This window comes from Cuculus canorus, chromosome 13, assembly GCF_017976375.1.
Source record: "Cuculus canorus isolate bCucCan1 chromosome 13, bCucCan1.pri, whole genome shotgun sequence".
In the NCBI taxonomy this organism is placed as follows: Eukaryota; Metazoa; Chordata; class Aves; order Cuculiformes; family Cuculidae; genus Cuculus; species Cuculus canorus.
Window position 1 is genome coordinate 19,845,206 of NC_071413.1, and position 23,147 is coordinate 19,868,352.

General features: G+C 40.8%; 1 long non-coding RNA gene across 1 annotated transcript; it reads right to left on the reverse strand.

Annotated features, from left to right (window-relative positions):
* Positions 1 to 5,436: 5,436 nt before the first annotated feature.
* Positions 5,437 to 10,301, reverse strand: LOC128853479 (uncharacterized). Its single transcript, XR_008452021.1, has 3 exons — positions 10,122 to 10,301; positions 6,794 to 6,928; positions 5,437 to 5,521 (listed from the first exon to the last, which is right to left on the reverse strand). It is a non-coding gene; the product is annotated as an uncharacterized LOC128853479 (long non-coding RNA).
* Between the last annotated feature and the right edge of the window lie 12,846 nt (positions 10,302 to 23,147).

Consider the following 23,147-nt stretch of genomic DNA (forward strand, 5'->3'; position numbering starts at 1 on the left):
TTTCAGATTATTTCGAAAAATATAAATAACAGATATTATTTTCTCTTCGGTATTTATTTCTACTTATAGTTGGGAATAACGATACTTCTTCCTATTCAGTTCTACGGATTCAAGGCGATGAAAGTCCAGTTCAAACTAAATTTAAAATGTAACAGTATCATTAGAAATAAACAACGATCAGTGCTCCTTTAAGGTAGGCAGCAAAGCAGACCTAGACCAACAAGAACCTGTCATTCCAGAATTTAAAGGACAGGTGAAGCTCAGTAAAGTGATAAAAAACAGAAGAAACTTGTTAGTGTTGCAAATCAGAAATAGAAAAGGGCTTACTTTTCCTTTATTTTAATTATTTAGATGGGTTTATTATAAGAGACAATAGGAGGATATAAAGTCAAAGAATTCAAAACGTGAAAACTGAAATTGCTGGGAAGAGAAGGAGATGATCCTGGGAAGGAGGATGAGAGTCAGGGGTAGAAATACCCTAAGGAAGGTGCTGGAAGCAGTCGGAAAGTCAGCACAAGGGAGAAAAGCCAGGAAAAAGAAAAAAGCATTGCTGTTACATCTCAAACCAGGCCACACTCTCTATGGTTTTGGTTAGCCAAAGCTATCCTCTGTCGCAGCTGTGCTTCCTATGTCCAGACAGACAACTCCATCTCCAGTCAGACCAACCAGGGTAGTCCACAAAGGTTTTAACATGGAATATTGAGTATTTTAAGTGTTTTTAACTGTATTTGATATTTTCTCCTAGTAAAAAAAAAAAAAAAAATTAAAACATACACAGTTGTGAAAGGATCATAATTCTTTATCCCTTTTTCTCTCCAGGCTAGAATCTGAACAAGAGCCAAGCTCCTATGGGAACCTGAGCTTTGGCCAAACAAACCGTAAATCTGGTTGTGACATGGGCCAAGATTGACATTCTCATTTAGCTCCCAACAGCAGCACTTAATTTCCTTGAAAGGGGAATGCAGTTGCTGTAATGCAGATGTCCAAACCCACTGTTTCCCGATGTCTGTAAGTATTCCCTAGTCCTAAGGTTTACCAACGTGCATCTAGCAAGCCATACAGCACTAGTTTGGCTTAGTTAGAGCTACAAGGTGACATTAAGAGATGATGTGAATAGAGTAAATATAGTAGCTTCCTACTACCTCTTTTCCAGGAAAGCAAGGGTTTCAGGGACACTTCATGATTACAGCGTGTACTAAAAGCTACAGGATGCCTGGGTAAAACAATCTTTATGTTACCATGTGGTTTACGCTATGACATATTTGACTGCCCTACCATCACAGGTCTCTCTTAAAGAAGCTTTGGATGCTTCAAAGAAACATTGAAAAAAACGTCCATGCTACATTAACACACCACAAAAATAAAACAATAGTTACTTTGAATCATAGAATAGATTGGGTTGGAAGGGACCTTAAAGCCCATCCAGTTCCACTCCCTGCCCTGGGCAGGGACACCTCCCACTAGAGTCTGATCCAGTGGAACTTCGATTAAATTTAGTTAAGGCAACCTCTGTAGTTGGCCAATCAAATCACATAGAATAGGTTTGGACCATCCAGTTCCACCCCCTGCCCTGGGCAGGGACACCTCCCACTGGCTCAGGCTGCTCAAGGCCCATCCAACCTGGCCTGGAACACCTCCAGGGATGGGGCAACTACAGCTTCTCTGGGCAACCTGAGCCAGGGCCTCATCACTCTCATAGCGAAGAAATTCTTCCTTATGTCTAGTCGAAAGCTGCCCCTCTCCAGTTCAGACCCATTGCCCCTCATCCTATCCCCACGAGCCTTTGTGAATAGTCCCTCTCCAGCTTTCCTGTAGCCCCTTCAGGCACTGGAAGGTCGCTATAAGGTCTCCTCAGAGCCTCCTCTTCTCCAGGCTGAACAACCTCTCAGCCTGCTACTCGCATTGTTAGTGAAGAGAACGCTACTTATGCATCCATGAAGCCCAGCTGCGATGCCTGACCCACCCGCAACATTCAAGTTGCAGGAGGAGCTGGAAGGTACTGTGCTACTTGAAAGCTATGATCTAGCTGCCATCATGGAAACATGGTGGGACGAGTCCCATGACTGGAATGTGGCTATTGACTGCTACAGGTTGTTCAGGAGAGACAGGCCAGGAAGGAGGGGTGGAGGCGTTGCCCTCTATGTCAGAAATGGGTAGAATGTGGAGAGCTGTTGTTGAAGAATAGCTATGAACAGGTTGAAAGCTTGTGGGTAAAAATTAAAGATGGAAGAACCAATGGGATCCAGGAACCAACTAGATCAGGGCCTTGGGCAGCCTGATCTAGTGGGACAAACCCTTGCCCATGGCAGGGGGCTGGAACTGGATGATCTTTAAGGTCCCTTCCAACCCTTACTATACTATGATACTAAGTCTACTACATGCCGTACAATAAGCCATAAACTCTTTATTAAAAGAAATATTTACAGACATGCCTCAATGCTGTTTCCTTGCTGCGTGTATGTAACATATTATTCTTCCAGATTCCCTTTTCCCCCTCAGGACAGACACGTTTGTGTTTACATTTAAGAAGTCATATAACAAACCATGGCCTGTCAATACAAAACCACCAGAAAAACAGTATCATTGATCCAAACACACAGCCCTGATAAAGTCAGTGCCTTGAGTGACTACGAAGGGTAAGCAAGCCAGTGCTCAAGTGGTTTTCCTTGCAATGGTACTGTGCCTTCTCTATCCTCCTTAGGAACCAACAAAATCCAGCACTGTCAGTCTCTACGCCCTTTCCCTTTGTGGATTTAAAAGCTCTGCCGTAGTATATTTACACTTCTTCAACAAGCACGCTGAATTAAAAGCATTTGCTCCAAACCTCTTTTCTGTAATACCAATTAACAATACTTTCATCTAGAAAATTTTAAACACATGTTTTACTTTTCATCATATTAATGTTGACAGACCTCCTTTATCGGTACTTCAATTAACAGCAGGTACGGGAGGGAAAGTGACTATGACATGCTCTTACTTCTGCTTGATTTAGAGTCTGCTTGTGCGACTTTCTCTCAACTCGCAGTTGAAATGGTCTTATCTCATACATTCCCTGGATTACTGTTTCATGTAAATGTCATTTTTGCTGTCCAAAACATCAAAAACCCCACACCACTGCTACATAACTACTGTCTTTTTCCAAGAGACATGAGGGAAGCTGTATGCTTTTGATCAAAGACAAGATCCTGACTTCAAAGTAACACCTCATCTGTAAATATATTACACAGTACTCTTAGTAAAGAAAGGGGACTCCTTGATTTCAACTAACCTAAGACTAATACTGTGGGATTTGCCCGTGTTCAGAGTTAAATCTTACTCCTCTGAACACTTACAGAAAAGTAGACAAAAAGATTTTAAAGACCCCATGCTCTAATCTCCTCTTATTTATATGAGTCTGATAGACTGTAGTCCAACACTTCATTGGAAGAACACTGGGCTTATTGTGGACGGAGAGAAGAATGTGGAGACACAAAGTTCAGAAGTATCATTTTTAACACCTAAGCCTTCCTTCCAATGGCAGAAAGCAGTGGCTACACACCTGTGGATGCTCTACCACTAAATTGATTGGGTTCTTCTAACTATCTTTTGTATTGCCACTGGACATTTTTCCTCGTTTCTTTCATTGCTGCAGTCTAGAAAAGCAAAACTAAATTCCAGATTATTCTCAATGGCTTCATCATTTGTTAACATCGGGTGAGGACATTAAGTGATTTCATAACATGCTGATCAGCGTGGAACACGGTGGATCAGATCATACAAATCATTAGACCATCTAAATAACCTGATCACACAAAAAACATTCAAGAGCCAGCTACCACTCTGATATTTGCAACATGCAAAGAAATCAGTTTTGAGTGGGCAGAGGGGTCAGTTTTATCATCCACTGACAGTATAATCAGCAGATATCACTCTCATCTGTGCAGTCAAAAGGGAGCAGCCTAAGACACTGAAATCAGTAACGCACTTCTGCACAATACTTCTATTCTCCAGAAGAAATAACTTGATGATCTAGGTATGATTTATAATTCATATTAATTTCATTATATCTTAAAAAAATAAATTCATCTATCTGAAAGAAACAAATTTTTGCTTTCAGAATTTTAAATGTTGAGGCTATTTTACAATGCCTGTTGTTTTACTGAAACTTCCTATGTCTTTCAAAAGTAGAAATAAAAAAAATCCATTTACCTGACATGAGTGTTCAATATGATAGAGAACTGTAGAAGCTGTTATTTCTAATTGGGGATTTAAACTTTTTGAACACTCAAGACTGTTAAGAAGCTGAAACAAGTCTTTGTTTCTACCACATTTACTCTCAAGAAGTGCATCTTCTCATTCCCACTGAAGGTACTGGCTGCACTAAATGCACAGTAAAAACAGCTCAGAATTCCTTCTCTGAATTTGAAAACAATCAGTTCCTCTTAAGTTGCTGAATTAAATGTTTTCACTACTGAGCAAAGTATATTCCTTAGTAAGAAATTATGCATTAATGCCCATCACCTCCTGCCTTCCCACGCCCCTCACAAATGGTAGTCACTTTACAGGCAAGAAGGGCAAAGTTCTGTCCCCGGTCACCAACGTGTGCGAGGCTTCTCCCATGCACCCTCACCACCTGCTCTCCAAGAGAGGTGGGAACTTAAGCAACTTGCTGGCACTACGTCAGCAGGAATATACTTGGATTAGGGAGGTTCGGGCTGTACAGTAGAAGACGTAGCCAGGAACGCACAGCCTCAGCATTTCTGAGCCTCTTCACCTCACAAGGAAATGCTCGTTTGTGTTTGCGTTACGCGTGTGTGTCTGAGCATGGAATTGTGCCCAAACAACAGATCCGTCCAAGGCAAGAGACCTAAAGCAAATTTGACTTAAATAAGGTGGTTCCCATCCTTTCTGTATCACCACTGCTAATCTAAAGCATAACTTCCCCCCATATGAAAAGCCAGATCGTGTGGCAGCTTTCTTGTTAAAGGTCTGCTGGAGACTAACAGCCATCGACAAAGACGACACAACACAAAACAGTAAGTCCTGCAAGGCTTTATATAAAATGTGAACCTACAGAGACGTTCTCAATTTACACAAAACCAGATCAGAGACTTCCCCAAGGCTCGTGCCGTAAAGACCTGACAGTCACCGTTTGTGCTATTAGCACAGAATACATACCCTTTAATATGCTTGGGTGCATCTTGCCATCTCTATACTGCTGTCTTGCAGTCAAACTCCCACAACTTCTAAACGGGTGAAAAATTAAACACTATAGCGGGCATAGAGGGAATTCACAGTTTGTACAAGCTCAGACTTAACAGAGAAGCTAAAGGCATACCTGGAAACACTTTTAAAATATATAAAATTCATGAATATTTTTCAGTTTGCAGCCAAGACATAAATAAGTGTAATGAGCATGTAACAGACATCTTACCTCTCCAGCAAGGACATATATCTGCTGCTTCGCTTTCCCTTGGAAGCGGGGTGATTTAATGTGCTTTGCTTGGTAAGTCACCCTCCGGCAAAATACATTTGATTTCTGCTGCAATCAAAAGAATTTAAACAAAATCACCTATCGGCTCTGCCTAGGTTCATCTATCCAAACGTCCATTTCAGTCTTTACTTTCAATATAAAGAAATGAAACCACGTTTGTTTGAGGCGATCGTTATGATTCTCTAAGGACAGGTGTGAAGACTGGTCTTAGATGGCCATATCTTTCCCATACGTCATATTTTTCAAGTCTATGGTAATGTGCAGCGCTCTGTGAAAAAGTCGCTTTCCCAGTTATGCTCATTTGCAGCTTTCTGTCTTCTAAAAGCAAAGAAATGGGAAGACAGGGGACTCGGTGTTCCCCACCACTCTCCCACCATGTCCTGCACACGCCAGTCAGAAATTTTAAAATGCATCAGTCTCCAAGTAAACTAGGAAAAAGAGCACCAATGTGCTATGAAGCAAAATTCGGCTTTTAAGACATATATTCTAAAGTCTGAGCCTGCAGTTGAAGTTTTAAATAATTGCTGCAGCAAATTTGTAGGCCCAGCCTTGGCGATCACTCAGCAGCAGTGTAGAATTGCAGAGGAGACAGACATTCTAATTTCCCTTTCCTTGTAATGTGTCTCACTACTTCATAAATCACACATAGAGCATGAAAAGCACTGCAAAACACACTGTTTTGTTCAACAAAATACACTTTTAACCATCCTACTCTTCACACGCTATTCAAGCCATCAAAGCTCCTGTTACTTGGTTCTGTCACATGATTACTTAAAAAGTGGACTCTGAATACTTTCCATGAAAGCAAAATGGGAAAGTGCAGTTCAGAATTCAGGCACACATCTTAATTTGTACACTTATTAATCCATTGTAATAGTGTCACGCATCCACGATTTTTCACTAGTGAAGAAAATTGTCTAGCAAGCGCTGAAGGCTCCCACAGAACAGGTCATGATTATCTTTTTCCATTAATACACTATTGTCAATGTTGAAAAGCTAAAACCAAGGACATCTCTATGGATATTTCATAGGAACAAGCTGCTTCTTCCATCTAGATTACTAGTGAAATTGTTTATTCCACTTTAGTCCCTTGGATAATTTTAAACAGCATTTCTAATAAATTTTAAACAAGTACATTGAAAATCTTATCTCTGAGTTGAGAGCATTCAGCCTCCAAAATTGCCACAACTCAGCAGCTCCTATTGTTATCCTCATCCACAAATTTTCAGAAAAGCTCACAAGGTGCCAAGAACACACTTACTCAGCAAATGTTTCACAGCACTGTCTTAATTTCAGCAAATTTACAACTTCAGGACATACCATCGTATAATTTTCTTCAGAGGGTGGAAGACTTATCGGTCCATGGAGACCATGGTGTGCAGGAACTCAAAGACCAGCTCTAAAGCAAAGAATTTGAACCTGGAATCTTGCAGTGGGATTCTCAGGACCTGGTGTCTGGCAACGAATTCAGAAAAAAGGTGTCACCAAAATCATCAAGGAAATGGGAACTAAGGCTTTCAGCCTTGGAGCGTCCATCATTCACAGAAAAAATATCCTCAGAAACTATCTAGGATCTGCAGAAACTGGAGGCTGAGAGGTTTGTGAATGCTAAATTCAGTCAATTCTGTTGCAGTTCAGAAAACTAAAGCTGAAGTAGCTGGGGTTGTGTCTGTACGATCATTTGGTTGCTTGGTTTGGTTGAAAACCCATTATTCTAAACAGGCATCCCACAAAATCCTTAACAACTCCAAGTCACGTTGAGAATCACAATGAAAACCTGACCAAAATTCATTTTCTCCAGAATATACCTACTGAATGTGGGGACCTCTTCTTGAAAGAGAGACACTATATTGGAAAAACGAGGTTACTGACTTGTTTCCTAATTGAACATTGGGGAATTGGGCTTCCATTGCTTAGGAATTTAATACCAGTCAAGTAATTTTCCTTTGGGTCCGGTTTTGGGCCCCTCACTACATGAAAGCCATTGAGGTCCTGGAGCATGTCCAAAGAAGAAGAACGAAGCTGAGGAAGGGGCTGGAGAACGTCTTAGGAGAAGTGGCTGAGGGAGCTGGGGTTGTTTAGCCTGGAGAAGAGGAGGCCAAGGGGAGACCTTATCACTCTCTACAACCTCCTTTTAGGAGTGTTGGTCTCTTCAACCAAGGGACAGGTGACAGGATGAGAGGGAATGGCCTCAAGTTGCACCAGAGAAGGTTCTTATTGGACATTTGGAAAAATTTCTTCACTGAAAGGGTTCTCAAGCACTGGCAGAGGCTGCCCAGGGAGGAGGTTGAGCAGCATCCCTGAAGGGGTTTGAAAGATGGGTAGGTTCAGCGCTTAGGGATATCATTTAGTAGTGGACAGGTGTGGTTGGATTTGACAATCTCAAAGGTCTTTTCCAGCCCAGTGATTCTATGATCTTGCTGTAACAACAAACTAAAAATGTACCCAACATTTTCCACAAGTATTCTGCCTCTGTTTTCATATAATATTTCACCCCCAGTTTGGGTTACAAGTTAAGCTTAATTGTGCCAAATTATCAGCAGGCCATCTTTTGCTTGAAATCATTTTCTTCTCTCTACTCTCATTTTTACAGGCAGCTCAGCAGATAATTTTATGCTACTGCAGTCACACAAGGCAGATTCTAATATTGATCTGAATTTTCCCCTTGAATACGATTTGCATTCTTAGCCTGATCTATTTTTTTTTCTTCCCATAGAACATGATTTACATTCATATGTCTGGCTGCTTCATTTTAAAGCCATCTTGAAAAAGTCTCTTTCTAATCATCCTTCTAAATTCATATGGGAATAACTCTTCCTACCAGTGCTTAGAAGAGGAAAATCTCAAATAAATTGATGCTATTCTTGCAGAGTATAATGACTGGAAACTGTATTTGTTGATGGAAATTAGAGACTTTCTTATAGCTTACTAATAATCTAGCTCTGGGACAGCTAATTACTAGGGATTGTCATGTCTGAATACTGAGGAAGCGCACACTATCTTTCGGCTGGGCTAAATAGGAAAAATACAGCAAGATCTGCCAACGACCATCCTTGTGGCATAGTAGTCTCCAGTATAAAATCTTGGTTTCCGTAAAGCAACAGAGATGCATTTTTCTTGGATTAAATCTAGGCAGACTGCGGAAAACTGATTTCCCGGTAACCATGGCGTATTTCTCCTTGCCTTCTCTACTCACTGCATGCGTGTAAGAAGGGGCGTATTCATTCGAATGTATGAACATGGTCTCACTCCTTTTGGCCTGTTGGACACCCTCCAGACTTGCTTTCAAGGCTAACTCCTCTTTCACGAGACACAGAACTGCACCACTCAGATGACAATCCATTATATTCGAATATAAAAATGAAGGGGGAACTAATCAAATAGAAGCGTTTAAGTTTCATGAATTTTGCCCAAATTTAAAAGTACATCTGGGACAATGGTTAATGGTACTTATGTTCTCAGTTGTTCTTCCTAAGTTCATTCACTTTGCTATCTCAATTTCTAAATGCACTTCTTTTTTTAAAAATTTTTCCTTTAATATGAAAAGAAACGTACCTTCGCAAAATTCTTTCTGTTAGGTCTGAATGATTAATTTACCTTGCTACTACGCTGTTATCCCCTTACCATTATTACATTCATCTTTTTCCACATACTCTTTATTTGCTAGAGGTAGTATTATACTTAGCTCTTCACTTCTTAAGCACAGCCGACATACAACAGTAGTTCAAACAGCGGAAGAGGAGGAATAGCAAACATTTCCCTAGCATTTTTGTAGTAGAAGTATTGTATCACACTGAAAACAAGGAGGGTTTGTACCTCACTGTTCTGCTTGGTTTGAAGTTTAATATCCCATCCATTGTATTGGAAAAGTAAACTGTCTGATTTTAGGAAACTCCAGATAGGACAGACTCAGGCATACCTGCATGTTGAGTGCCTCATCCAACATCAAACATTTGACTGGATCTTCATCATTTAAAAATTCATTAAATCATAGAATGGTTTGGATTGGAAGAGACCGTGAAGATCACCTCGTGCAGCTGCCCTGCACTAAGGGACATCTTCAACTCAATCAGGCTGCTCAGAGCCCCATCCAACCTGACCTTGAATGTTTCCAGGGATGGGGCATCCACCACCTCTCTGGGCAACCTGTTCTAGCGTTTCACCACATTCAGCGTAAAAAAATTTCTTCCTAGTATCTAGTATAGACTTCTCTTCTTTTAGTTTAAAACCATCACCTCTTGTCCTTTTGCTGCAGGCCCTGCTAAAATGTTTTCCCCATCTTTGTTACAAGACCCATGCAAGTATAAGAATTGTAAATATATACTACAATATTGTATTTTACACTATAGACAATATTTTTCTTGGGGCTGAAAGCAAAAGAGAGTAACAACAACAGAGGGTCACATTGCTTAGAGTATCACTGGCCAACACATTTTTAAATTACAGGAAGAATAGACAATTCTATGGCGTATTTTCTGCTTGTATTAACCGAGTCTTACTTTTTCTGAGTCAACTCAAGTTCATCTTTAAATAAACAAACAACAGATATTAGTAATTTTTAATAATTTCCCAACTACTTTGAATCATTAACACTCATACAGATGATCCCTCTGAGCTCAATTCCCCATTCACACCTGCCATTACCCACCAGCTGAAAAGATGGGTTGTCCAGAGAGGAGTTGCAGCTCTGTACTTCACAAAAGAAGGGGAATCTGCCCCAGAACAGCGATTCTGGGACTGGCAGAACATCGTTCGCGTCATCAGAAGCTGCATCTCAATGGTGCTCCTTTCGGCTGTAACCTCTCTGAGGCCTCTGGTCCATCAACACTCTGAGGAGTACCACGCGGCAGAGGAACCTGCAGATCTAGAGCATTTAGCTAAATAAGCCACTTGTGCTGCAGAACATGCCCTTAACAAGATCACAAAATTGCAGCACATGAGTTTAGGTGAGATTTCTTCATAAAAGAAGAATAATTCTGGGCATTTACAGGACAATTACTTTTACCATGAAACAAATTACTATGTAATGCAAGGTATTCATAATTTAGCCCATCACTAGAATTAATGAGATGATCTTACACAGCATTGCAAGCGACAAATTGCACATTTGAACTAAATCACATTTGCCTGTGCTATAATTTACCAGGCTCTGTAACTTCCTAGGCCTTGTATTGGCTCAAACAAGGAGCAGAGTCCAAAGTTAGCAGTTTAGCGACCTCACACTCCATATACAGTAACTTAAGAGACGCAGAAAATTTTAGAGGTTGATTCTGATCTGTGACCACACAAACCACTCCCTAGAGAGGCCTTCTGGAGATATCTATCTCTTCATTGATTACAGAGTAAACGGAAGATGAAGTAAGTGGCTCCTTTCCCGTGCAGTTAGAACGGATGAACGCCCGCCTGCTCATTCTTGGTCCTTTGCCAAATTGGGCCTTTTAATCTGTAACATATTTTACACCACCACTTCATTAATGATCATGTCAATATGCTCAGAGCCTTTTCTGAGACAAGAGACACCAAAGCACGATATCAGAGCACGTTCAATGGAGATCAACCTTTTCTTTTTAATAGCACAAAAAGAGAATGCAAGTATTTGGTTACAACTACATAACATGCCTGATTGTTTCAAATACCTAATTTGTTACAGTTGTTACAATTATTAATCTATTTCTTTGTTGCTAATATGCTTTTCAACCTGTATTCTCGCTTACAGAAGTCTCTCTATTCTTTTCTGTTCTTGCAGAGCGGTTTCTCAGTGTACTTTAGGCTGTAGTAGCCCATTAATCTGTGATTTGTTTCCTGGTTCTGTGCTACCCCTTCCTGGATAGAGGTCTTACAGAAGTTTTCTATTTTATTCTATATTTTGAGATGCTTGCTTTCCTCATTATTTTAAGTTATTATTGCCCTCTTCTAGCTTTAACAACACAATTAACAGTCTGATTTTCTACAAAAGTCAGTCTTTTGAACAGTGTAGTACAATCAGGGGAACAGAAATGAGGCAAATTAACTACCCCAATTCCTCAGTCTAAAGAAAAGGCTTTCAGCCTGTTAATCAGATTAGCAGAGGGACCTAATCCTCTGAAATACTGATTGCTCCTAAATACTTCTCTTTTATACTCCATACTGCCCCATTAGTGTCTTTTACCAAAAGTGATGTCATTCAGCATCCTCCTTTGTCCGATACCACCCTCAAGTAATTGCCCTGTATCTTATCAGAAAAAATATTACAGAACAAAGCAGAACAGGAACCTAAATATGCACTAATAAACCCAAACACAAATCCTGTCAGAAAAAGAAAACCTTTGGAATTAATTTCTTATGAATGCAAATTGACTATCATCCACAGTTACATTTATTTGTGCCCGTATCATGTAAGTCTTTGTAATTTGGCAAAGGACTGTGAAAAATTTGTTTACCCACAGTTCTATCAGCAATTCCAGTTCCTTTAAGCACTTCTGGAAGATGCCTATGCTTTATACAGCTAAGATCCTTTGTTCATGAGTGAATTCATGTGTCATTTCATTCATCATTTTAATATACTCTATGTATCTCTATATAAAAACAGATATAAATCACTTTAACCTGGCAACGTAGTCTTGCCATTCGTATTGCGTTCATTGGTTTGTTAGGAAATTCAGGGACTCTGGCAGAGTTCTAATCCATGCAGGTGGTAGTCTCAAGTGACCACACATCTGCAATAGAGGCACACCAGGGCTTTGCCAAGAATTAAAATGTCAAAAGTCTTCTGGCACTTCTGAAAACACCACCAAGACAGAAGCAACAGATTTGACACCTGAAGTTACAATTGCATTAGGCAAAGAACATAACCCTTCTCAAGATCAGCATAACATCAGAATGATTTCAGAAAGAGCTCTTAATTTTATACGATTCATACATGACATGCTTATGGATGGAAGACAGGGTCTAAGGCCACAGGGAGTAAATATTCATTTTCAAGATTTTTAAACGGTTTTCAAGTGCTCAAATGCCTGCTGCCGGTCACCGTGTAGGCTGCGTGTAAGCGTCTATGTATTATACAACATGACTATACCAGCAGCCCAAGGGCAGACTAGAACCCATCACTTGGAATGAATTTTCTTCTTAAGGCAAACACGTAACTGCTGTTAATGTCGAGATTCTCACAAGTATGCCACAAGAAAAAGGGGTTGACTGGAGAAGGGAGGTGTGAGAGATGAGGCATAGGGTTATCTCTAAGATATGCAGTGATAATTTTCTTCTTGCAAAAAGAAAGAGTTAGGAATTACTAGGTTAAAAGACATTTAAAAACCTTCAAAATAGGAAAGAAGAGAGTGTGTAGAAGATGCCTTCAGTATGAAAAATAAGTTAAGTTTGACACATAAATCATAGAATCACAGAATATCTGGGGTGAGAAGGGACCTTAAAGCCCATCCATTTCCAAACCCTGCCATGGGCAGGGACACCTCCCACCAGATCAGGTTGCTCAAAGCCTCATCCCGCCTGGCCTTAAACACCTCCAGGGATGGGGCAGCCATGACCTCACCAGGCAACCTGGGCCAGTGCCTCACCAAAGATAAGCTATCTTAATTTGGAAAAACCTACAAACACTGAGTAGATTCCCTAAAAAATCCTTTTGCTCTGCTCCAATGGTAGCAAACGTGTTGCTGGGAGGTGCAGTTAGATCTGTCACAGCTTCAAACAGTTACCTTCTAGTGCTTGGCCTCCTCCTTTCTCAGCTTCTCAAGGCAGAGCTTGCTTTGTTTGCGCTCATCCATCACAGTGGAACTTGTTCTGGTTCTGTTCCTAAATTTCATCCATATGACCACAGCCTACGAACGAGAGGACATTAATAAAACAAGAATATCAGATCAACTGTTACGTCTAATACATGAGGTCAAGCAAGGCTTCCATATGGGTCTGTCTGACCAGAGAAAGATAAAGGAAAAGCAACTCCTGGCTTCTGGTGAGACTTTCTAAAACCTCAACAGATTGAAAGGAGGTTGGGGGAGCTCATTGCCGAACTGCAACGCTAATGAATGCCTTAAAACAGACACAACACAAAGCAGAGGTAGGCAAAGCGTGTAAAGAAATGTTAAAATGTTCTCCAAACAAGCCCCATAATCATGAATACAGTGCGACAGAGAATTTCATATTTAGACTTATTCAAGTTTTCTGAGTCAGAAATTAGCACTTTTAAGGGCTTATCTTTTTCCTATTTGACTTTAATCAAGTGTTTCAGAAGCTGCAAAATGTTTTAAGTGAATAGAGCTCTTAAGCAGAGAGCCCAGGGAACGGAATAGCAGCTATTTTGCACTCTCTTTCAATGTCTTTGATTTGCTTTTTTTGTCTTGTTGTTGTGTTTTTGTGGTTTTCAACCCAAGTGAAACACCACAGCTGTAGGTTTCACAAATAAAAAGAGAATCAGGCTGAGAGAGACCCTGGTGGGGACAAGTTCAAGCAAAAAATTTAACATCATTTTCTTGACCATGTCAAGCTGATGAACTTTAAGTGCTCACTTTACTATGATCTCTAAAGTGTTTCATGCAGACTAGAGACTGATACTCTCCAAATGACAGAATTCCTGTGTTTTCCAAAAGTAATGCATGAAAACAGTCAGGTTCACCTTTTAAATAGTATCTCGGGGCGAGGGAGGGAACAGAAACAAAACAAAACCCACCAATATATTTTATAATACATGTCTTAAAAGGGCTTTAGCCAAATGAGCTCAGATGACCTTAGCCCTATTTTAAGGCAAATGGTCTTGGTAAATTTGATTAAAGTCTCCCGTGAAACAAACCCTTCACGTCTGTATGGAAATGGCAATGTTGGGGGCAAACTTTGGAGAATATTGCGTCATAGCAGACTCATTTGTTCTTGTTTCCAAATATACTGAATTGTACCTATATACATCTTTATCTCTAACGTTAGATCTTTCCCACAGTGCCTATTTAATTATGATCTCACACATGTAGTCTCCCACACATGTATCCCCTACTGTAAAATACCACTGCCTCCCTCTCCTTTGCTCTGGACCTCTAAACCTTAGGAAGCTGAAGCCATACAAATAAGTCTTTCTCACCTTTGCCTCTAAATGTCAGTACCTCTACCATAAAGTCTTAACGAATTTAATTAATACAACAATGGGAAATGAATGCTTGCTACAGATACACAGTGTGAGAGCTCTCCGCCTGCCGTTTGCGCAGTACGATGCTGTGTTATGATCCTTCACACTGAACTGTTCTGATGGGAGCCAGCCCAGGCACCGACCAGCTGGATCCAAGAAAACCCTCCTGGGTGCTCCGCACATGCTTCCGTTGGTGTCGGGATGGCCCGTGCTCTTTAAAATGCTATTCCTCAGTAGGACCAAAAGCAGCAGCACAGTTGGTGCAGGCAAGCGCAGGCAGCCCGGCTCTGCCCCTGTGCTGCTCCTCAGTCGCCCTCCAGCTGCCTTCTTTCAGAAAGGGCAAAATCCAGCCTCCTTCCTTGGCCGCCGCCGCCAACAGCCCAGCCATGGGAAGCGAGTTTACCCAGAGACACAGCACACACCAACGGCAATCCCATTTTTTCAGAGACTCTCAGAAGTGCAAGATGTGAAGGTGGAGTCCATCACTTGAGCCAAAACCACAGAATGGTAGAATCATAGACTGGTTTCAGTCAGATGGGAACTCAAAGCCCATCCAGTGCCACCACCTGCCCTGGGCAGGGACACCTCCCACTGGATCAGGGGCTCCAGCCCCATCCAACCTGGCCTGGAACCCCTCCAGGGATGGGGCAGCCACCACTGCTCGGGGCAACCTGGGCCAGGGCCTCCCCACCTGAACAGCAAAGCATTTCTTCCTAAGATCTCGTCTCAATCTCCCCTCTTTCAGCTCAAAATCGTTCTCCCTCATCCTATCCCTGCACTCCCCGATCAAGAGCACAGATCACTACACTTTCAGATGAGACAATGCAGGTGTCCACCCACGTCTGTGTGTTCCTCCACGTGTGCAACACTTCCAGCATTTTATATGACGCATTAATCTCTACTTGATCAAATTCCCAAACCAAACTCCCTCCTTGCTCAGACAGTGTTTTGTCTGACCAAGTTACTCAGGATTTTGCTTTAGTCCGTCTCCCACGGAAGTGAGAAATTTTAGGAAGTCAGGTTACATCACACTACCACACATTTTGATGCTACTTGAGCACTACAAGGAAACTTCTAAAACTAAGGCACTAATAGTGAAAAATCATTATTATTACAAAACATCTCCATCTTCTCAAACCCTGCCTGTAAAACTTTTACTTTCTGAAAAAATATGAAGTCGTTCATTAGCTTAAAGGAACAGAAGTAGGTACAGAGCTGACAAGACTAATGACAAGGCAGCTCAATGCAACCCCGGTGCCCAACGGAGATTAGGTTATCAGAGTTCCAACACTGACTTGAGAAATGTCTTTTGAAGTCATTATGATTTAACAATTAATGAAAAGATTTGATAGGTAGATGCATGCAGATTAAAAAAAAAAAAGACATTCCGTTCCAATTACCCATTATTTTGACCGTACCAGATTAACAACTTACTTTGAAGCATTTTTATATCCAAACTTGTATAATTGAAACTGAAATAATCCAATTCACCAACTTCACTACATTTAAAAAAGAATACCGAGTTCTCTTTTAATAGCAAATGTGCAAATACTCATGACTTTGAACTGAAACGATGAAAGACAGAACTCAAAACTTGGGAATTGGTGATGATCATTTCCTATTTTATCCATTTTAATACTTACACAATATCTCTGTGATGGTTTTCAAATATTTTATATTGCCTGCTTTGGTTAGTAAATGTTCATCCCACTGAAGTCAATGGCAGAAATCTTAGAGTTATTCTTTATTAATTGGGTCTCTTGATCCTGACCCTGTTAATTGTTAACAGCAATGGGATCGAGAGACCTGAGACTGTGTCTGATCTGAGTTACAGCTATTGAATGTGCTCTGAATATTTCATTATAAGACTTAATTTTGCACCAGGAGACAACTTGAAATAGATTTTTTTTTTTTTTTACCTGTACTTTCCATTGAAACTTTAATGCTTCTCTTACTCCTTTCTCCAGAATTGTCTCAAATTCATACCCCAACTTAATTTTGAAACTTTTTCTATTTCTAAAAAATTTAGACTGGACTGGATATTACTATTGCACATTTCTCTAAGTGCTGCTACTACACAAGTATTAAAGTTCTTAAAAAACTATAGAGTTTGTGATACTACATTGTCTTATGTATTTGGTTTTTCCACAATACATTCTCAATATTTCATTACATATTTTTCTGGCTTACTAATTTTTTTCCAAGTGCTTCCCTATTAAGTTGAGGGGTTTTTTAATTAAAAAAAAGTAGGTTTGTTGCTATAGTTGTTGGATGGGATGGCATCCAGAGGGACTTGGAGAAGTGGGCCTGTGCGAACCTTAAGAGGTTCAACAAGGCCAAGTGCAAGGTCCTGTACCTGGGTCAGGGCAACCCCTGATTTCAGTACATGATGGGGGATGATGTGACATGATGAGAGCAGCCCTACAGAGAAGGACTTGGCAGTGCTGATCAATGAGAAGCTCGACATGAGCCGGCAATGTGTGCTCATAGCCCAGAAGGCCAACTGTGTCCTGGGCTGCATCCAAAGCAGCGCGGCCAGCAGGGAGGGAGGGGATTCTGCCCTCTGTTCCTCTCTTGTAAGACCTCATCTGGAGTACTGTGTCCGGTTCTGGAATCCTCAACTTAAGAAGGAGATGGAGCTGTTGGAACGGGTCCAGAGGAGGCTACAAAGATGATGGGAGGGTTGGAGCATCTTCCCTACGAGGACAGGCTGAGAGAGCTGGGGTTGTTCAGCCTGGAGAAGAGAAGGCTCTGAGGAGACCTTATAATGACCTTCCAGTATTTGAAGGAGCTACAGGAAAGCTGGAGAGGAACTATTCACAAAGGCTTGGAGGGATAGGATGAGGAGCAAAGGGTCTAAACTGGAGAGGGGCAGGTTTAGACTAAAAATAACAAAGAATTTCTTCACTATGAAGGTTGTGAGGCCCTGGCCCAGGGTGCCCAGAGCAGTGGTGGTTGCCCCATCCCTGGAGGGGTTCAAGGCCAGGTTGGATGGGGTTGGAGCCCCTGATCCAGTGGGAGGTGTCCCTGCCCAGGGCAGGGGTTGGAACTAGATGATCTTTAAGGTCCCTTCAAATCCAAACTATTCTATGTGATTTGATTGGCCAACTACAGAGGTTGCCTTAACTAAATTTTATCGAAGTTCCACCAGTGAAAGCTAACTTCCCATGGTGCTCAACAGAAATATCTGTTTTCCCCATACAGACCTTGGTGAATAAGTATCTGCTTTTAAGGAGAAAGAAGATTCTGTGTATTTGTTGTGGACAGTTTTCCATAAATGTCCTAAATACCCGCTAATATAAAGTTGTACATAAAACAATGTGGGCTGAAAATATGCTCCCATCTGGGAAGCAGTAGAGGACACATACTAACAAACACAAATTTTTCAAATTTTGGAACAGGTTCCCATTAATTAAAATACATTTTTTTTACCTTCTTATTTGTCAACTTGCTAATTGTGTTTATATTTCTTCGAGTCAGTCACAACAGCTTTACCCTTCCTTTGAAAGATAAAAGTCGGTCTCTTTTGTAAATTTGTTTGCCTCAGGTTTGAAACCTTATAGAAAACATCAAATATTCCAACACTTGACAAAAAAAAAAAATCAGAAGTGGCAGTTTGGAATATTTATTCTCAAATAATCAAAAGAGTTCTTTGATGCATACCTCAATAATTATTTACTACATTTTACTCTAATAAATATGTTTCTTTGCCTCACAGATGCAATAAAAAACTCTTAAAAGATATTTCAAATGAATAATTCAAACAATGACTGACAATGTAATTGTTTATATTTTTTCATGTTGGCACATTCACTTTATTCCTTCAATTTATAAACCAAGTTATCACTGTCTGTGATATTTATAAAAGTTGAATAAATAAAAGAAACTTTGCAAAGACGTCTTGTCATTTTTTATTTTTTTTTTACAGTGTATTTGTTAATCTGCTCCCATTATTTTAGTTCTTTAGTCGAGAGCTTCTGGTACCACTTGTACCACCTTTGGTGGGATTTTAGCTAGGCTAAGAAAATACATAAGCCCTAGCAATTAAATTGCCTTATCAATTTTCTGCAGCTTATTAAGCTGTTTTATTGTAAAGGAAGATTAGTGTCTTCAGTAGAAATACGAAAACACCTAAGCAGGAGTCCATGGATTAAAGCTGTGATATCTTGTACAAGGCCACCTTCGGAATGAATTCCTGAAGAGATAGAAGTACATTGAAGTGGGAACATACGGAAATAAAACGAAACAACAAGCTGAACAAACAAGAAACAAAAAAAAACAACATAGAATTGGAAACTCTTTCATATGTGCAGAAGAATCTCTTAGGGAATGAACTAAGAATCTTGCGAAGCAAAACAGTCTTATAAAAAACCCACCTTAATAAACCCATAAAAACCAGGACAGCCATAAGGCTGCAAAGAGAGATTACAAACCCACTCAGAATAAAAATCTGCTTGGGGCAAACCAAAAAGATATAGGCAGATATAAGAACAAAACAAACAAAAGCAGCAAAGGAGCAGCTAGGAAAGATAGGAAATGGAGACCAAGACACAGAATTACGACTTATGGGGACAGAAAGGACTTTGAAGTTATAAGCTTGGCAGCAACAGCAGCTCATATAAAAAAAGGAAATATGGACAGAGACGCTCTCGTGTCAGCAAAAGCAGCCGCCCCTTTTATCCATATTTTGCTGTATTGTATTAATGGCTATGGACCAAATTCCATCCCGACAGAAGGGTAACTCCTGAGCCGGGGATGCAGCGCACAGCTCCCACAATGTACTTCTTACCAAGCCCACACAACCGGTGACATTCCTGACGTTATAACTCAGATTCCATTTGGAACTACTCGAGCTTCCCACGGTGCAGCACCCAACCGGAGAAATACCCAGGCCAGGGTCACTAAGAGGGTAGGAAGCAATACGGCCACCCAGCACCAAGATGGGAAGTTACCAATCCATGTTATACACAACAGAGAAGTAAGATTCAGATTTCATCACTGTAATTATCAAGTGGAAATTTGAGTTTGACCAATAGCTTTCGACAACAGAGTTTTTAACTCAACTATCACAACAGTATTACTTGCCAAAAAAAAAAAAAAAAAAAAAAGATTTAAGTATTTCAGAAGGTCTTTTTTCTAAACACAAGCCTCGTCTTGGAAAAACAGAGCCTAAGAAATGCTTAACTCATTAACTATCAGGAGAAAAAAAAGTCATACGTTACAGCTGTGGTGAACTGGAATGAACAGCAGAGTTTCAGCAAATCAATAATGACTGAATCAGGATGAAATTTTAAAGTGGGAAAAAGAACATATAAAAAAAAAATTCTCCTGGGATCGATGCCACCTTCCTAGTTTTCAGCCAGACAGTTATGTTTGGAAATATTTTGTTCAGCATTCAGACATCTGCTTTATGATGTGTTTGTTTTGCAGGTTTAGTGGCGGAGGGACTGCCAAAGGATGAGGTCTGCCGTTTAAAATTCTAGCCTGCCTCGGCCTTCTTTGTTTTCAGTTTATGAACTTATTTAACTGATCGAGAATGATATTTAAAAATTCGCTAAGGTCTCACTGTGATTCCCAATAAAATTAAGTACGTGCTTAATTACTTAATGGAATGGAAGGAACAGTCACTCTACTATTTGCTTTTTTGTTTACTGCAGACTTGGACTGAATTCAGTTCATTGCTTTTCAAAAAAAAAAATACAGAGAAAACTTAATTCAGCTAAAGAGCTGAAAACACTCAATAAGGAGGGAAAAGATCATCCACAAAATATGTAACTTTTCATTGCAGCAGCACTTCAAGGCGAAAGGACGCATGGGCAAAGGGTGATGATCAGTTATAGCACCACTGCATTCTGGGGAAAAGCCTCTCAGTCTGTCTCAAGTTCAGAGGGAAAGGAAGTTCAAAGGGCAGAAGGTTGCTTAAATGGATCTCTAACTACTAACTCAAGAAAGCAGGAATGCACTGGAGAAAAGGACAAGTCAAAACAAATCTAAATTAGAGGGATGTATATGTTGGTAGCAAACCAAGCTGCCATAAAACCTCACCGAGTAAGAGTATTCATATAACTGCACATTGCTCTGCTGAGGAGGAACATGTTCCTCTCTTAAAAGCTAAGAACTTCACAGCATTTATATGTTCTGCTGCTCTCATAAATGATGCTTTGTAGCATCGATTCTGCCAGCACCACTCCTAATCCTGACATTTTCTGACATTTTCCATTTCGTAAAATAAAGAGAGTTTAAACTGTTTAGCCTTGACCTTGACATAATGAAATGGTGGATCACAACAAGGAAATCAAGACACTATGATTGTATTTGTTCCAATCTTTCCTTCTGGTGCTATCAGAACTGCGGATTAAATTATACTTTTTATCTGAGGTGCATGGAAAATGGATATTCTTTCCTACAGTGGGGAGGAAGAGGAAATCCCAAATACAAACACTTCATCTTCTATTGGGATAGAAGTACAAAGAGAAAATAATGCAGGATGAGTTTCCAGAAGAAAACACATTTAGGGACAAACAACCGGATGCATATTTTTTTTTCCAGCTTGCATAATGTAACTACCTCCCTACAATCTAAAGAACATCCGATTTAAGATCCAGAGCATTTCCTTTGGTGTTAAGCACAAAGCAAGCTGTTACGCTCTCTCCAGGATAGGCCAGAGCTCGGTACTTTTAAAGCTTAGAACTTATTCCAACTATTGCTAAGTGAAGTCGCACAAGAGCTTTTACACGTTAGAGCAAGTCTTGCGCTGCCTGCAATCACTGTGATCCAGGGCGAGCCCCTAGAGCGCTTACACAGATAACGCTTCTCCCAAAAAATAATAATCCAGTTAGGAAGAATTTGGAATAAAATGTTGAGGCATTAAAATACGATCTAACAATCTAACTACAAATCGCCTGCTCTGTGTGATTGAGGGGCCAATCAAGCCTGACGATAGTGAAAAGGCAGAGACAAAATTTCCTCTTTTCTCCTTAAATCCCTCTCTTACCAGGAACAGCACATCATAAAAAGAGGAGCGACGTAGAAAATGACATCATAAAAACGCACAGATGTGACAGACAGTGGTGTTTCTGCCTTCTGTTAGTTAAAACAAATGATCACAAATGATTACAATACAATCAGACCAACCTGGCTGACAGCATCACTTCGCATAACAGAAGTAATTGGCTGTGTTATAGATGGTTTGTTGTTGGACAATTTCAATAGTCAAAGGCAGAAGGACTAAAAACAGGTAACAAGTTTCTTAACTTGCTTATAATACTGTGTTGTCACCATATTGCTACACATTCCCCTCTTGTTCTGTCTTGCAGCAGCCTGCCAGTGCTTAAAGGAGGCTCCAGGAAAGCTGGGAAGGGGCTCTTGAGAGCAGGGAGAGGACAAGGGGGAAGGGTTTCAAGCTGGGAGAGGGGAGACTTAGGTGAGATCTTAGGGAGAAATGTTTTGCTGTGAGGGTGGGGGAGGCCCTGCCTCAGGTTGCCCAGATGGAAAAAAAAAAAGAGGAGATACTACAGGCTGAAAGGATGAAGGGAGTAGGACCAGCGCAGAGACAGGTGGCTACAACGTATGTAACCCAAAATGAGACGGTTGGAAAGGTTGAAAGACTCATACCATCACTTTAGCCACCTTGGGCTCTTCCGTGAGTTTCTCCCACAACAAAATATAATTTGAAGGATTATATTTTGAATTGATAACAGACCTTTCTTTGCTTCTGCGTGAGACCTCTCATCTCCTTCAAATCGTTTTAGATAAGTAGATGTTTACAGCTCCAGAAATGCACATGACTGAGGCCAGGCATCCTCTCAGTGCCTGTCACCTGCTCCCGCGAGGTCAAAGGAGCGCCTTCCATTCAGCATCAACCTCGGCACGCAGGGCAGAAGATGGCAAAGGCTCTGAACAGATGGAAGAGGTATCAGCATTACAAGTAACCCCCTCTGGAGGGGTGTTCCACAATAACAACCATCACCTTCTGACAAATAATCTGAGGCTGAGGTTATCTGTAAATTCCTTTCAAGGAGAAACCTATAGAACTGAAAAACTGAAACAAGGCGAGGACCTTCGAGCCATTTGTCCACTCTCCCACCTCTTGAGACAAGCCCAGGGGCAGCTCTGCAAAAGGCTGACAGTGCTGGTCTCAATGTTGCTTATCTTCAGCACGATCCGTATTGGCAGCTTTAACTTAAATCTACTGCTGTGTCTTCCAAAGAGGGATAGGTGCTTTAAATAAATCTGCTCTCCCTGCCCTGCGTTAGCACTTCATTTTCTCCAGACTGAGCGAAGAATCTATCCTGATTTAACAGACACCTGAGAGGGATGGGAGTAACACCACCAGTCATGAAACCCTCAGGACTGCTCCAGAACACCTCGGAGCAAATGGGTCAGGTCAGGAGTTTAAACTACATTCAGAACAAAGGGAGGTTTTTCCATGTTGCATACTGGCCTCGTTGTGTCAAATATTACAGGAGTCAAAGAAAATGATCTGGATTGGACCTTCTGCCTGTCGAGCGCGGCTGCTTTCCCATGCTTTACAGGCCTCGTATCTCTTTCTGGTTCCTAGATGGCAAC